Below are 13,795 nucleotides of genomic sequence, written 5' to 3' on the forward strand. Positions count from 1 at the left end.
CTGGAGGCGGGCTGCACGATGTTGGGGCGTGAGCGGAAGACGACCTAACGGTGTGCGGGACCGTAGCCCAGCTTCATGGAGACGGTTGCGAATGGTCCTCGCCGATACCCCAGGAACAACAGTGTCCCTAATTTGCTGGGAAGTGGCGGTGCGGTCCCCTACGGCACTGTGTAGGATCCTACGGTCTTGGCGTGCATCCGTGCGTCGCTGCGGTCCGGTCCCAGGTCGACGGGCACGTGCACCTTCCGCCGACCACTGGCGACAACATCGATGTACTGTGGAGACCTCACGCTCCACGTGTTGAGCAATTCGGCGGTACGTCCACCCGGCCTCCCGCATGCCCACTATACGCCCTCGCTCAAAGTCCGTCAACTGCACATACGGTTCACGTCCACGCTGTCGCGGCATGCTACCAGTGTTAAAGACTGCGATGGAGCTCCGTATGCCACGGCAAACTGGCTGACACTGACGGCGGCGGTGCACAAATGCTGCGCAGCTAGCGCCATTCGACGGCCAACACCGCGGTTCCTGGTGTGTCCGCTGTGCCGTGCGTGTGATCATTGCTTGTACAGCCCTCTCGCAGTGTCCGGAGCAAGTATGGTGGGTCTGACACACCGGTGTCAATGTGTTCTTTTTTCCATTTCCTGGAGTGTATATCCACTTTTTTTCCTAGGCGAAGGGGTCGAAGTGTACCGCTTTCCGAAAACCAAGAAATATAGTATCAACCTGTCTCTTGGATATCATGAATGAACAGAGCAAGCCGAGTTTTACATGACCTTTGCTTGCGGAATCTAAGTTGGTACCTGCAGAATAGATAATTGGTGTTTAGGAAAGGCATTATTCACGAGCTGAAAACGTGTTCCATTACACACTGAATTTAAATCGGTGGGATAGGTTTGTAGTTTCGATTATCCATCGAGCGCGTTTCCGTAAAGAATAAAAACCTGCAGTTTTCCTCCATATGTGTCAGAGGCTTCTTTACTTAAAAGATCTCCAATGTTTTGTAAGAAGAAAAGGGGAGAACTCTTCTGCTTATCAGTTACACGACTAACTGGTCCCGTATCCAGTAATTTTTCAATTCCGCGTTCAGTTCTTTCTCTATCTATAATTTTTCCATCCCTGTGACGATCTAAAGCCGGAACAGTGATGTGGGCGTCTCTGACGAAGCAGTCTCAGAAAAGAATTTCTGTATTCAGTCTTAATTTTGTCGTTTATGTTTTGATGTCATTCTTGCCGAACGCATCTGTAGCGCGACAATGATCCATTGATTCATATTACGTAGAATCATTATGTATGGGGTTTCTAACGAATCGCAGGTAGGATTTTGCTTTCGAATGCAGTGAACGCTCCCACATTGTCCTTAGGCCAAAAAATGCGCAGTGGTCCTGGTCATACAATAATTAACTATGTACTTGAGGAAAGATGGAAATTTACTCTTTAACGTTCTGTCGACAAAGAGGTCAGACACTGACGAGCTAATCAGACAGTTTGCGAAAACAGATAAAACCTATCGCGGGACTCAGTGCTGACACTACTAAAAGGGTTCAGAGGAAGATTAACAACTTCTGACGAAAAGTTCCTTGTCGCAGTATACTGTAATATCCCGCTGCCCTCCTTGATTACAAGGCCTTCCGAAGTTCCATAAAGAAAAGGTTTCCCATAGATCAGTTAACAGCAGTTTATGTGCTACGATGTACCTTGCTACTCTATTGAGTCCACAAGGAATCAGACGTATTTCTACTAAATTCGCTTTGCATACTTCGCGGACAGGTTCCTTCCACATAAATTAGAAAAAAAGTCTAGTAATCATAGACTCGAAACTAAATAAGAGCTGAGCACTTGTTGAGAACAGTGCTCATAGCTCTCAAGGTGTGCATGTTAGAGTCCGTGTTTACTAGACGTTTTCTGTCCTCGAAGCTTGTGAAGGGAGTTCAGTTACTCCCTGTAAAGAGATCAGAGGGATAGCGTTGGCTGGCCAGTTATCTTATTAAGTTTTAATGTGGTCTCCAACGTGTTCTTCCGTCGGATTCGTGACGACTATCTGAGGCTAGGTTTGGTTTGGTTTCGACATGGGTTTATTTCCATTTATTTTGATTCCATGAGCAGGTAGATGGAGTTGCTTTGGGAACCCTTTGTCAGCTATCGTTGGGAGTTTTTTTTATGGAAGATTTCGCGGAACTAACTCGCGAGTCGGCGGCTTGAAACCTGCATGTTTTTTATATGTACAGACGAAACATTTCTTATTTCGCCTTAAGGCTGCGAGAATTTGCACAGTTTTTAGAGCTTCTCTCTTCAATACACTCTAGTTATCCCTTCACTACGCAGGTGTAGAAGGATGGCTGCAATTCCTTCCTTGATGGTTACCAGGAATGATCTCGGTAGGTTGGTATACGTCCTTCAATGAAAGCCAAACCTACACTGATCTGTGTCTTCAGGCTGAGAGTTGTCAGGGCCTGGCTAAGCATGAAGATGTACTTTGTACCTTTGTTCATTTGATTCACGTCATCTCAGCCCCTGAAAGTTTTTCAGTTGAATTAGTCCACACTGACGTTATTTTTCGGCAGAATGGATATGAGACAGATCAGACGAGCATTGCGCCGGCCGACAAACCGTGAATCGGGTCAGTGATGAGAATAATGAGGCAGCGCCTCGGTAGACTGCTCTTGTCTTTCAGTAGGATTATTCTCACTCGGAGGAAATACAAAATTCAAATGGCTCTGAGCACTATGCGACTTAAATTCTGAGGTCATCAGTCCCCTAGAACTTAGAACTACTTAAACCTAACTAACCTAAGCACACCACAAAAATTCATGCCCGCGGCAAGATTCGAACCTGCGACCGTAGCGTTCGCGCAGTTCCAGACTGAAGCGCCTAGAACAGCACGGCCACCGCGGCCGGTGGAGGAAATACAGTGCGAAGTGTGTTTTCGCCCAAACTCTAGGATTAAGGCCCTGTACACTACAGTGAAGTGAAAAAGCCATGGGATAGCGATATGCATATATACAGATGCAGGAGTATTGCGAGCACAAGATATAAAAGGGTAGTGCACTGGCCTAGATTTGTCTGTACTCAGGCGATTCACATGGAAAGGTTTCTGAGGTGATCATGGCCAGACTACTGGAATTAAGGAACTTTGAACGCGGAACAGCAGTTGTAGCTAGACGTATGCGACATTCCATTCTGGAAATACTTAGAGAATTCAGCATTCTGAGATCGACAGCGTCAAGAGTTTGCTGGGAATACCACATTCCAGGCATTGCCTGGAACAGCGCAGTGGCAGACGGCCTTCTTAACGACATAGAGGAGCGGCATTTGCGTAGAGTTGTCGGTGCTAACATACAAACAACACTGCCTGCAATAACCGCACCAATCAATGTGGGATGTACCACGAACGTATCCGTCAGGACAGTGCAGCGAAATTTGGAGTTAATGGGCTGTGGCAGCAGGCGATCTGCGCGAGTGCCTTTGCTAACAGCACGATATCGACTGCAGTACTTTGCTGGGGCCCTATTCTGTATCCTTCCCCCATTTTGCCGATCGGTTCGGTACGCGAGCGCACCGAACGGTCGTGTTTTTGATGGAGACACCCACCATTATTCAGTAAGCATTTCGGAAGCGATGCCAAATGGTCCTAGTGAACAGGATCACTGCTGTCAGTTCTCCTCGCGCCAACCAATCAAAAGCAATCTGCCTCAGATCCGCACATGCGCACTGCAGCGCCACAGCGGCACGAACTCTAACCGGTCAGCAGCACGCCTTTCTTGACAGTCCTGAAAAGTGTGGTTACAGTACGTAATACTGTTCAAATTTCACTGACCACATGCTTCCTTAAATGCATGATAACGACAGAATATTGACTGTGCCCTAGAAACAGTCAAATGCCACAATACGTCATTTTATTCTCATCCACATCGACGTCTTGTTTTGGATTTTACGTTTCGGAATATGAGTTAGGAATGGAGTTTAGTACCACAGTGTACGAATACATCTATAGAAACAGCAGAAAATTTGTCATTTTTTGTGTTTTCCGTCGTTCCTTAGTTGCTTCAAAATTCATGGAGGTTCGTGGGGCTGTGTTCTGTCTTTGCAACTAATTGAAGGCAGTTTTCTTTATTGCCATAATCGCTTAAGAATAAGAAGATGCATAGAACGTGGTTGTAACTCGTCCAAGAGATCCAGATGATGAAGTAGCCAACTTCCCTATATGATACATCAAGGATTTGGTTCATAAAATTTTTTTAATAAACGCCTTTTCGAGAGCGTGTGGCGAGTGCAGCTACAGAAGTTTGTTCTACTTTATAACATGCATCTGACGAATCTTTCATCACTGTCTACTGTTAAGGATTCGATCGCGGATGAATACTTGTGACAAGCTAGAGTATGAAGAGGATTGATGCTAGTTTCATTCGCAGTAATTTAAGTTGTGCTCTTAGATTCCAATCTGACCACATTCTCGGAAATCGCCACGTATTCAGAAAAGACGGTGAATTATTTGTTACAAGAAAAATTATAAATGTCTGTCAGTTGTTTCACTCAGCAATTTCATCTTTCATTTCTTAAACACATGGAAGTCACGAAATCGAAGATACTCGTTTCTGAGAAAGCGTGTCTTACGTGTATATTAACAACGAATATTTCAGAAAAATGCTTGAGTTAGACGATTAACGAAGTTTCAGAATGTGTTACAAACACAAAGAGGAAACAAAAATATTTGCTTACCCAGCGATCTGTGAACCTACGATCTTCGGCACCACAGTTCGTTGTCCTACCCACTTTTTTTATTCCACAAAAACAGTAACAAAAATGGCTAGCTTACAATGAAATGACAAACAAGGTACAGATAATTGCAGTCATAAATTACAGCATTCAAAGAATGAGGAATGGTATTCAGTTTTTAGCAGTAGCACACATTTAGCACCTTCACTGTCTCCTTCAACTGGTGGCAGTTCAGCATGGCACATTTTCTTCTTCTGCAGCCTGAGGTTCCTCATTTCCCAGACCCAAATGAATTACTCAGTAGATCCTTGATGTGTGTTCCTTCCAGGGTAAATTACGTGGACAGAAGAGCAGTCCCGAACAGCGACATCGCAAAGCCCTTCACTGCCTTATTTTTGTCAGTTCCAGCCTTCTAAACGCATCCTTAGGGAGTTGATCTTACTTTGTAACAGACACCAGATGTTTGCCGTCATATTCTTGTATCTACTGTACTACTGTTATTTTTTGTGTGTGGCTTGCAGGTGAGATTAGGGTCGGGAACGTGATCCAACCCATCCCCTCTCCACGAGGAATCCAGTTCCTAACCTACACCCATTCTGTTGAAGATAATTCGGAGTATGAATTCTGATACTTTAAATGTTTCATTGAATTCATTTTCCATATACATCTTGTACCCGATATGTTCATCGCTCCAAATATTGTTAAAAGTAAGCTACTACAATTCACATGCGAGCAGCGCTTAAATCCACATAATTCCACTGTAGAGAGACGCAAGCTCACTTCGTAGCCAATGATGCGGGCGTAAGCCGCAAATGCATGAAATTTTGGAAGGTTTCCTCTACCAGGTTTAGCAAAATTCCTTTGCGTTACTTAAAAGTTTTAAATGCTTTTGGCTAGTTAATAAGTAATCCATTTGCGGAAAAAAGTACGCGAAATCACCAGCAATTTCAGCTAACACTCATATGAGTAAGCAGAACCGACCTTTTGAAATTTAATGATTTTTTAAACTCTTAATTACGTAAAAAGATATTTTGTGAAAATATTGATCGAAACTTTGTTATAATCATTCTCAGTAACAAAAATACAAACCATATTTCTAACAAAGGAAAATAGTCTATTATTAACTCCTTTTCCAGCCAGACGCGTCCTGATGATTATTCAGTTACATAATCACAGAATTCGAAACTAAAACCGCTCAATATGTTTAAAATAAATTCTAAGTGTAAATAAACCACACCGAATCGAACGAGAGGGCCATACTCAAATCCAAAATCTCTCAGTACAGTTGTCGAAAAATTGATGGGAAGACCGATCGGTAATAGATCTCTGAAGCTTACTGAATAGGAACTTCTGATAAAGAACGGAAAATGACGTCATTATCGAGGCTAACCTACTGCACCGATCGGTATGAACGACACAGAATAGGACCCCTGGGCTCGTGATCATATCGTTTGGCCCCTTGACGACTGGAAAATCGTGACCTGGTCAGACAGGTCCAATTTCAGCTGGTAAGAGTTCGTGTGTGGAGCAGACTCTACGAAGCCATGGACCAAAGTCGTCAACATGGCACTGTGCAAGCTAGTGGTGGTCCCATAAGAGTTTGGGCTAATAAAATAAATGTCGTGTGACAGGGGCCTCCCGTCGGGTGGACCATTCGTTGGGTGGAAGTCTTTCGATTTGACGCCACTTTGGCGAGTTGCGCGTTGATGGTGACGAAATGATGATTACGACAACACAACACCCAGGCCCTGAGTGGAGAAAATCTCCAACCCAGCCGGGAATCGAACCTGGGCTCTTAGGATTGACATTCTGTCTCGCTGACCACTCAGCTACTGGGGGGAGGACGGTTTGAACTAATAATTGCGTGGAATTGATTAGATCCTCTTGTACCTATCATTGACTGGAAATGGCTATGTTCGGCTACTTCGAGACCATGTGCAGCCATTAATCGACTTCACCTTCCCAGACAACGACGGAATTTTTTATGGCTGATAGTGCGCCATATCATCAGGCCACAACTGTTCGTGATTGGTTTGATTCTGGACAATTCGAGCGAGTGATTTGGCCACCCAGATGACTCTACTTCAATCCATTCGAACATATATGTAACAAAATCTTCCACTGGCAACATTTTCGCAATTATGGACGTCTATAGAGGCAGGACTCAGTATTTCTGCAGCGGCTTCCAGTGACTTGTTAAGTCCGTGTCATGTCGAGTTACTGCACTACGCCGGGCAAAATGAGATCCGACACGCTATTAGGATGTATCCCAAGACATTTGGCGCCTCAGTGTATGGTCTTGCTTTGCCTAAGTCTCAAGGGTTGTGTGTATTGTATCCCCCGCAGTTGTTTGGCCATGGAAGACCGGCGTATTACACGTAAGCATCACACATGCTTACAAAAGACGAGCGTATCTGCGATTGCAGTACACTGCCTTAGTAATAGTCATCTAGTGGGATATAACAGATTCTGGCGCATAAGTGACTTTTCAGACAGAGGTATTTGAAACTTCCTGTCAGATTAAAACTGTGTGCCAGACCGAAACTCGAAATCTGGACCTTTGCCTTTCGCGGGCAAGTGCTCTACCAGCTGAGCTACCCAAGCACAACTCACGAGTCCTCACAGCGTAAATGCTGCCAGTACCTCGTCTCCTTCCGGGAGTCCTAGTTCTGTAAGGTTCGCAGAAGAGCTTCTGTGAAATATGGAAGTTAGGAAACGAGGCACTGGCAGAATTGAAGCTGTGACGACGGGTCGTGAGTCGTGCTTGGTTATCTTAGATGGTAGAGCAAAGGTCTCGAGTTCGTGTCTCGGTCTGGCATACAGTTCTAATCTGCCATGAAATTTCATATGAGCGCACACTCCGCTGCAGAGTGAAAATTTCATTCTGGACACAGATATTTGCTTAAATTCTAGCTGAAACCCTGCCGTCTCCCTGGTTAAACAGAGGAACAAGCTAATTGTACTTACTGACCCATTGTTAGATAAAATTTTGCTATTGATGATGTCTGACGTTGGTTATCTTTTCTGTGGTGGTGCTAGTAATTTACGGTGTGTGTTTCTTTTCTGTATACATCGTCATTTGATTCCTAGTTGGACGTCTGCCCAACGTTGAATTTACCATATACAGCGAACTTTAGTTGCATTTGTGCCCTGAAAATGACAAGGTGCTCACCTGCCGAAATACTGACGGTTGTCGATTACGTTATCCGACTGCATCCCGTACATTATTTTTACGAGCAAGAGATTTTCTTTTAAAGTACAAATATTTTGTGGAATAGAATATTTCTAATCTCATTCACTGTAATTTTTATGTTTATTCCTTGATTACTTAGTATTATCCTCGAATTTAGTACTATAATGTATGTTTATTGAATGCCTTTTATGATATATAAGTATCAAATTAATGTATTTATTTTTACTTTACAATAAGTACAAACTGAACTGAAAAAATAATTGTAATATAGATCTATGCATTTCCTATTATAGAATCTGAAGGTGATGTATGTATGGCCGAAACCGTTAATGATTGTTACGATATTGTTCTACCTAAGACAAAAAAAGTGCCAAGGGCATCATCCCCTACTTTCCTTTGGTTCAAGCGAGTTACCTCAGTTACTCACTTGGCAGTAGAAATTAGCCTACGATTCACGTAATTTTTCGACGTCTCTCTCAAGGAGCGTAACAGCGTTCACGTCAACTGCTGTCCAATAACATTGATGAAACCGACTATTCAATGTTGTGAACACTCTTCATTCAGATTTCTAAACTAATCTTTAATAATGTCAGTACGGAACAAGACCTAAGGTACAAAACGGAGTTCTGTCAGTGATGCCGTGGAAAACGAGCAATGTATTTAAGCTCGTAGAAGATCACATGGCGTATTGAGGATGCTTCCAGTCTTGATGCACCGCAGTGATCATACAATGCAATGAACATGACAATTTATGCGTTGCACCTGTCATATTTCTTGTTCGCAATGTTTTTTAATCGTTGTCGACCGAGATGCACTCCTCAGACGCCAGACGGGGAAATCTGGGGAATTTCACTGCATATCCATCAAAAGGAATGTCCACAAATATTTCTCTCTAGATCCTCCAGGCTAAAATTGTAGCTAGGTTACTGTTTGTGGACGTCAAATTTTCTAATACACTGTAAACTTTTATTTGAAGATTTTTCGCCATCTAAACACACCAAGAATAGTGCGACGTTACCAAAAGCAACGTTTATAGAATGGTGTGTATGTGAACATTGTTGGAGAACGCTAACATTTCTTAAAACTGTGCGAATTGTATTTGCTACTATTTCTAGAAGTGTTACTATAAATACGTATTTTGCAAGTTTCCTAGACCTAAAAAGGTTATTTAATTCAACAAAAATCCTATGATATAATATTGTTAGCAGATTTATTCTAGGTGTTACCAAGTAGCGTCTTAAGAAACGTAGTAATACTTCTATAATCCGAATACGTAAGTGACAATTTAGTTCCAAGAAATCGCCTCATGGAATGACGCACGTAAACAATATTTGCTGCCTAATACTGTCTCAACAAAGGTGTTTCTAAAGGTGAAGACAAATTATAGCTATATTTACAAAGCTGTCAGTTTTTTAGGTTAGTTGTACATCACAAAGACGCCAAAACACTACGTCGACCAACTGTAAACACACCATGACAGTAGCGTTTTCGGCAAGCGTTGAGATCAGTATGCCACTTGTAAGTGTTATTTCTTTAGTTTCTGGCGATAAATGCTATTAAGAATCACACGATTCAAAGTTATTGACACAACGGAAAATAGCACTGCATTTCTTTTTCGCCACTGATGAGACACAGGAGCTGACAAACTATGACTACGGCACTGTTAAAATCGATGGGCACAATAACGCTAAGGCAGGGAAATATAAACAGCAAATGATTTAAAGCATATCAGTCACAGGAAACAAAGTTGGATCTGAAATCGTTCACTCTGTGACAACCAGATGCAAGTTTGTTCAAGATCGTGAATGTAGCGCTGCTAGGCGTATAGGTAAACACAATCCACAAACTCGTCACTGTGGTTGCTACAGCCGAGCTATGCTAATTACTGCTTACGGGGAGTATGCATCAGACTTACAGCTGGAAGCCGTCGTCGGCAGCCTCACATGGCCATGTTGTGACACGGGGCGCGCTGCGCGGCGGTGAAGCAGGACTGTGACGGCGGAACACAACCTCCCTGCCAGCTAACCTGCGCCAGCACTGCTGCCGCCGGACGCCGCCACTGTTGCGCATGCGCGCCTGCCGCGCGCAGAGCCGCCTCGCGGTCGCGGTCCGAAACTGAGGAACACGTCGGCCGGCAACGAAGGGCAACAACGCACTCAGCTGGGGATCGATGGCGTCACACGACACACACGTCGCTTTGCGAGGACGCCAAGGCGGTCGATTCGGTTGGAGTAAGGAAACGAACGGAGATCTTATTCCAGTCGATTTCCTACCTGCGGTCTGAACGATGACCTGGTGGATGACATCGGAAGTTCATTGAGGCTTTTTGCAGATGATGCTGTGGTGTATCGAGAGGTTGTAACAATGGAAAATTGTACTGAAATGCAGGAGGATCTGCAGCGAATTGATGCATGGTGCAGGGAATGGCAATTGAATCTCAATGTAGACAAGTGTAATGTGCTGCGAATACATAGAAAGATAGATCCCTTATCATTTAGCTACAAAATGCAGGTCAGCAACTGGAAGCAGTTAATTCCATAAATTATCTGGGAGTACGCATTAGGAGTGGTTTAAAATGGAATGATCATATAAAGTTGATCGTCGGTAAGGCAGATGCCAGACTGAGATTCATTGGAAGAATCCTAAGGAAATGCAATCCGAAAACAAAGGAAGTAGGTTACAGTACGCTTGTTCGGCCACTGCTTGAATACTGCTCAGCAGTGTGGGATCCGTACCAGATTGGGTTGATAGAAGAGATAGAGAAGATCCCACGGAGAGCAGCGCGCTTCGTTACAGGATCATTTAGTAATCGCGAAAGCGTTACGGAGATAATAGACAAACTCCAGTGGAAGACTCTGCAGGAGAGTAGCTCGGTACGGGCTTTTGTTAAAGTTGAGAGAACATACCTTCACCGAAGATTCAAGCAGTATATTGCTCCCTCCTACGTATATCTCGCGAAAGGACCATGAGGATAAAATCAGAGAGATTAGAGCCCACAGAGAAGCATACCAACAATCCTTCTTTCCACGAACAATACGAGACTGGAATAGAAGGGAGAACCGATAGAGGTACTCAGGGTACCCTTCGCCACACACCGTCAGGTGGCTTGCGGAGTATGGATGTAGATGTAGATGTAGAGTTTCTTTGCAAGAAGGAGACAACGGCGTAGGCATGACACGCGACCACGATGGCAAATAAGCATCCCGCAACATTCGTCACGTTTAAAAAGTTTCACAAGTTAAGACCAAGCAGGAACTACTGACGTATCGTGTAATTCAAATGGTTCAAATGGCTCTGAGCACTATGGGACTCAACTTCTCAAGTCATTAGTCCCCTAGAACTTAGAACTAGTTAAACCTAACTAACCTAAGAACATCACACACATCCATGCCCGAGGCAGGATTCGAACCTGCGACCGTAGCGGTCTCGCGGTTCCAGACTGCAGCGCCTAGAACCGCACGGCCATTAGGCCGGCATCGTGTAATTCTAGCTGTCTTTGGTTGACGACATACGCAGTGTCGCCGTATGTTTCAGGATGCGGTATGCCTTGGGCAATTTTTTGCTGTTCGCCAATTGACAATTTCATTCTCACTGAACCATGTGCACAATATATCCAGTTTCATAACGTATAGAATTGCATTTTGAGCAAATCATATTTCACTTCCACCTTCTCGAATGTGGTCTCCAGATTTTTTTTTACTTAACAATTTTCTCTATCAGTATTTTATGACTTTCTTTTCGCCTATATATCCAATTTCATAACGTATAGAGTTGCATTTTGAGCAAATCATATTTCACTTCCACCTTCTCGAATGTGGTCTCCAGATTTTTTTTACTTATCAATTTTCTCTATCAGTATTCTACAACTTCCTTTTCGCCTATAAGTACTATGTCTCTTGCAGTAATAACTTTCGTATTTGTTTGGTTTCTCTTCGCTCGGCCCTCATACTGAGAGCACACGAGAACCGGTAGAATTCATGCTTACGTTAGCACTCCTACTTTTCAATGTGGGTATGTTTTGGATCACTTGTACTTCAATACTTCAGTTGAGCTTCAATGCCACAAGTCCGTCAGCAGAATTTTGAAATCGACCACGCGAGTTAAATACCATCAATAAAACAGTTGAATCGATTGTCCAACAACAGCTGTTGTTGTTGTGGTCTTCAGTCCGAAAACTGGGTTGATGTAGTTCTCCATGCTAGTCTATCCATTGTCAGACGATTCAGCTCTGCATAAATGCTACAACTTACAAACATCTGAACCTGCTTGCTGTATTAAACCGTGGTAACAATTGTTACTCCATACATTTCGTTCCATTACCAAACTGGTGATTCCTTGATGTCACAAGACGTGTACTATCAACAGATCAGTTCTTTTAGCCATGTTATGCCACAAATTTCTTGTTTTTCCCAAATTAAATTAGTGCTTCCTAATTAGTTATTGGCCAACTCACCTATTTTACAACAGCCCTCTGCAACAACAGACTTCAAAAGCTTCTATTCTCTTTTTGTATGAATTGGTTATTGTCCACGTCCCAATTCCGTATAAGGTTACACTCCATACTAAAACCTTCAGAAAATACTTCCTAAAATTTAAATATATGTTCAGTGTTAACAAAAATATCTGTTTCAGAAATGCATTTCTTGATAGGCTGCATTTTACGTCCCCTCTACTTCGGTTGTAGTCAGTTATTTTGCTGCCCGTATAGAAAAAGTCAGCCGGCCGTGGTGACCGAGCGGTTCTAGGCGCTACAGTCTGGAACCGCGCTAACACTACGGTCGCAGGTTCGAATCCTGCCTCGGGCATGGATGTGTGTGATGTCCTTAGGTTAGTTAGGTTTAAGTAGTTCTATGTTCTAGGGGACTGATGACCTCAGAAGTTAAGTCCCATAGTGCTCAGAGCCATTTTTTTTAGAAAAAGTCATCGACTTCTTTTAGTGTCTCATTTCATAATCCGATTGCCTTAGCATCACCTGGTTTAATTCAGCAACATTACATCACCCTCAAGGGCGCCCCTGCTTTGGGCAAAGTCCCCACCATCTCCCCTAGCTCTCACGCAAATAAAACAATGTAATGTAATTGGGTGTTATTAAAGAAAATGATTTAACAAGTCAATATTACGTAGCTTTTTAACTGGATCTTTTTTTTTTTTTTTTTGCTACTTACAAGTCGTCATATGTGTTCAAAAATGTTAAAAGTACTCCATACCTCAGGGTCTAGCACCCCCACCCCCTACAAATTATACAAACTATCGTATAGGCGATCTTGATCACCCTTGCTTTACTTTTGCTTACACTTAAGACAGTATCCACTCTGTTCAACTGCTCTTGCAAGGCTGTTGCCGCCTCTGCCAGAATTAGAATATCGTTGGCAAACCGCAAAGCATATTAGTGAAATACAGACAAGAAACTCTGACGTCTCATTCATGAACATGACATTTCTTGAAGTTAGATGGTATTGGTTTATTAATTCTTCATTCCAGAGTGTTCAGAATTGCTCTTACAACAGTTCTCTTCATCTTAAAATGTGTTTTAAAATCTCCCCGTTAAAGTTGCATTGCAATTTTTTATTGATTGTAAGCTCTTCTGAGAACTGAAATACACAACTGAGTATGAAAAAAATCTTGATTCGATAGAAGGAAAATTTGTAGCTCCGTTACAGATGTTCAGTCTCTAATCACAAGTCGGACACATCATTTGACACCTAGGAAGAGAAGTGGAAAAAGCACGACTTACTCACTACACATATTGGCGCGTTACCCTTACAGTTCCCCTGTCTCACGCTATTTTTTTGTGTATTGAATTTCACGTGAGTGTTGAGAAAGTTTGTCAACGAGACAATCAGCTGGACTAAATAAAAAGTATTGCATCTACTTTTACTGTAAGCC

The 13,795-nt window shown here is 43.0% G+C and overlaps 1 protein-coding gene across 1 annotated transcript in view; it reads right to left on the bottom strand.

The window, feature by feature from the left end:
- Positions 1-9,942, bottom strand: part of LOC124788786 — a 580,546-nt gene extending 570,604 nt beyond the window's left edge. Inside the window, exon 1 of the mRNA XM_047256068.1 lies at positions 9,825-9,942. The gene's annotated coding sequence lies outside the window, so the exon portion shown is untranslated. The remainder of the gene's footprint in view (positions 1-9,824) is intronic.
- Positions 9,943-13,795: the final 3,853 nt, after the last annotated feature.

This window comes from Schistocerca piceifrons, chromosome 3, assembly GCF_021461385.2.
Source record: "Schistocerca piceifrons isolate TAMUIC-IGC-003096 chromosome 3, iqSchPice1.1, whole genome shotgun sequence".
NCBI lineage: Eukaryota > Metazoa > Arthropoda > Insecta > Orthoptera > Acrididae > Schistocerca > Schistocerca piceifrons.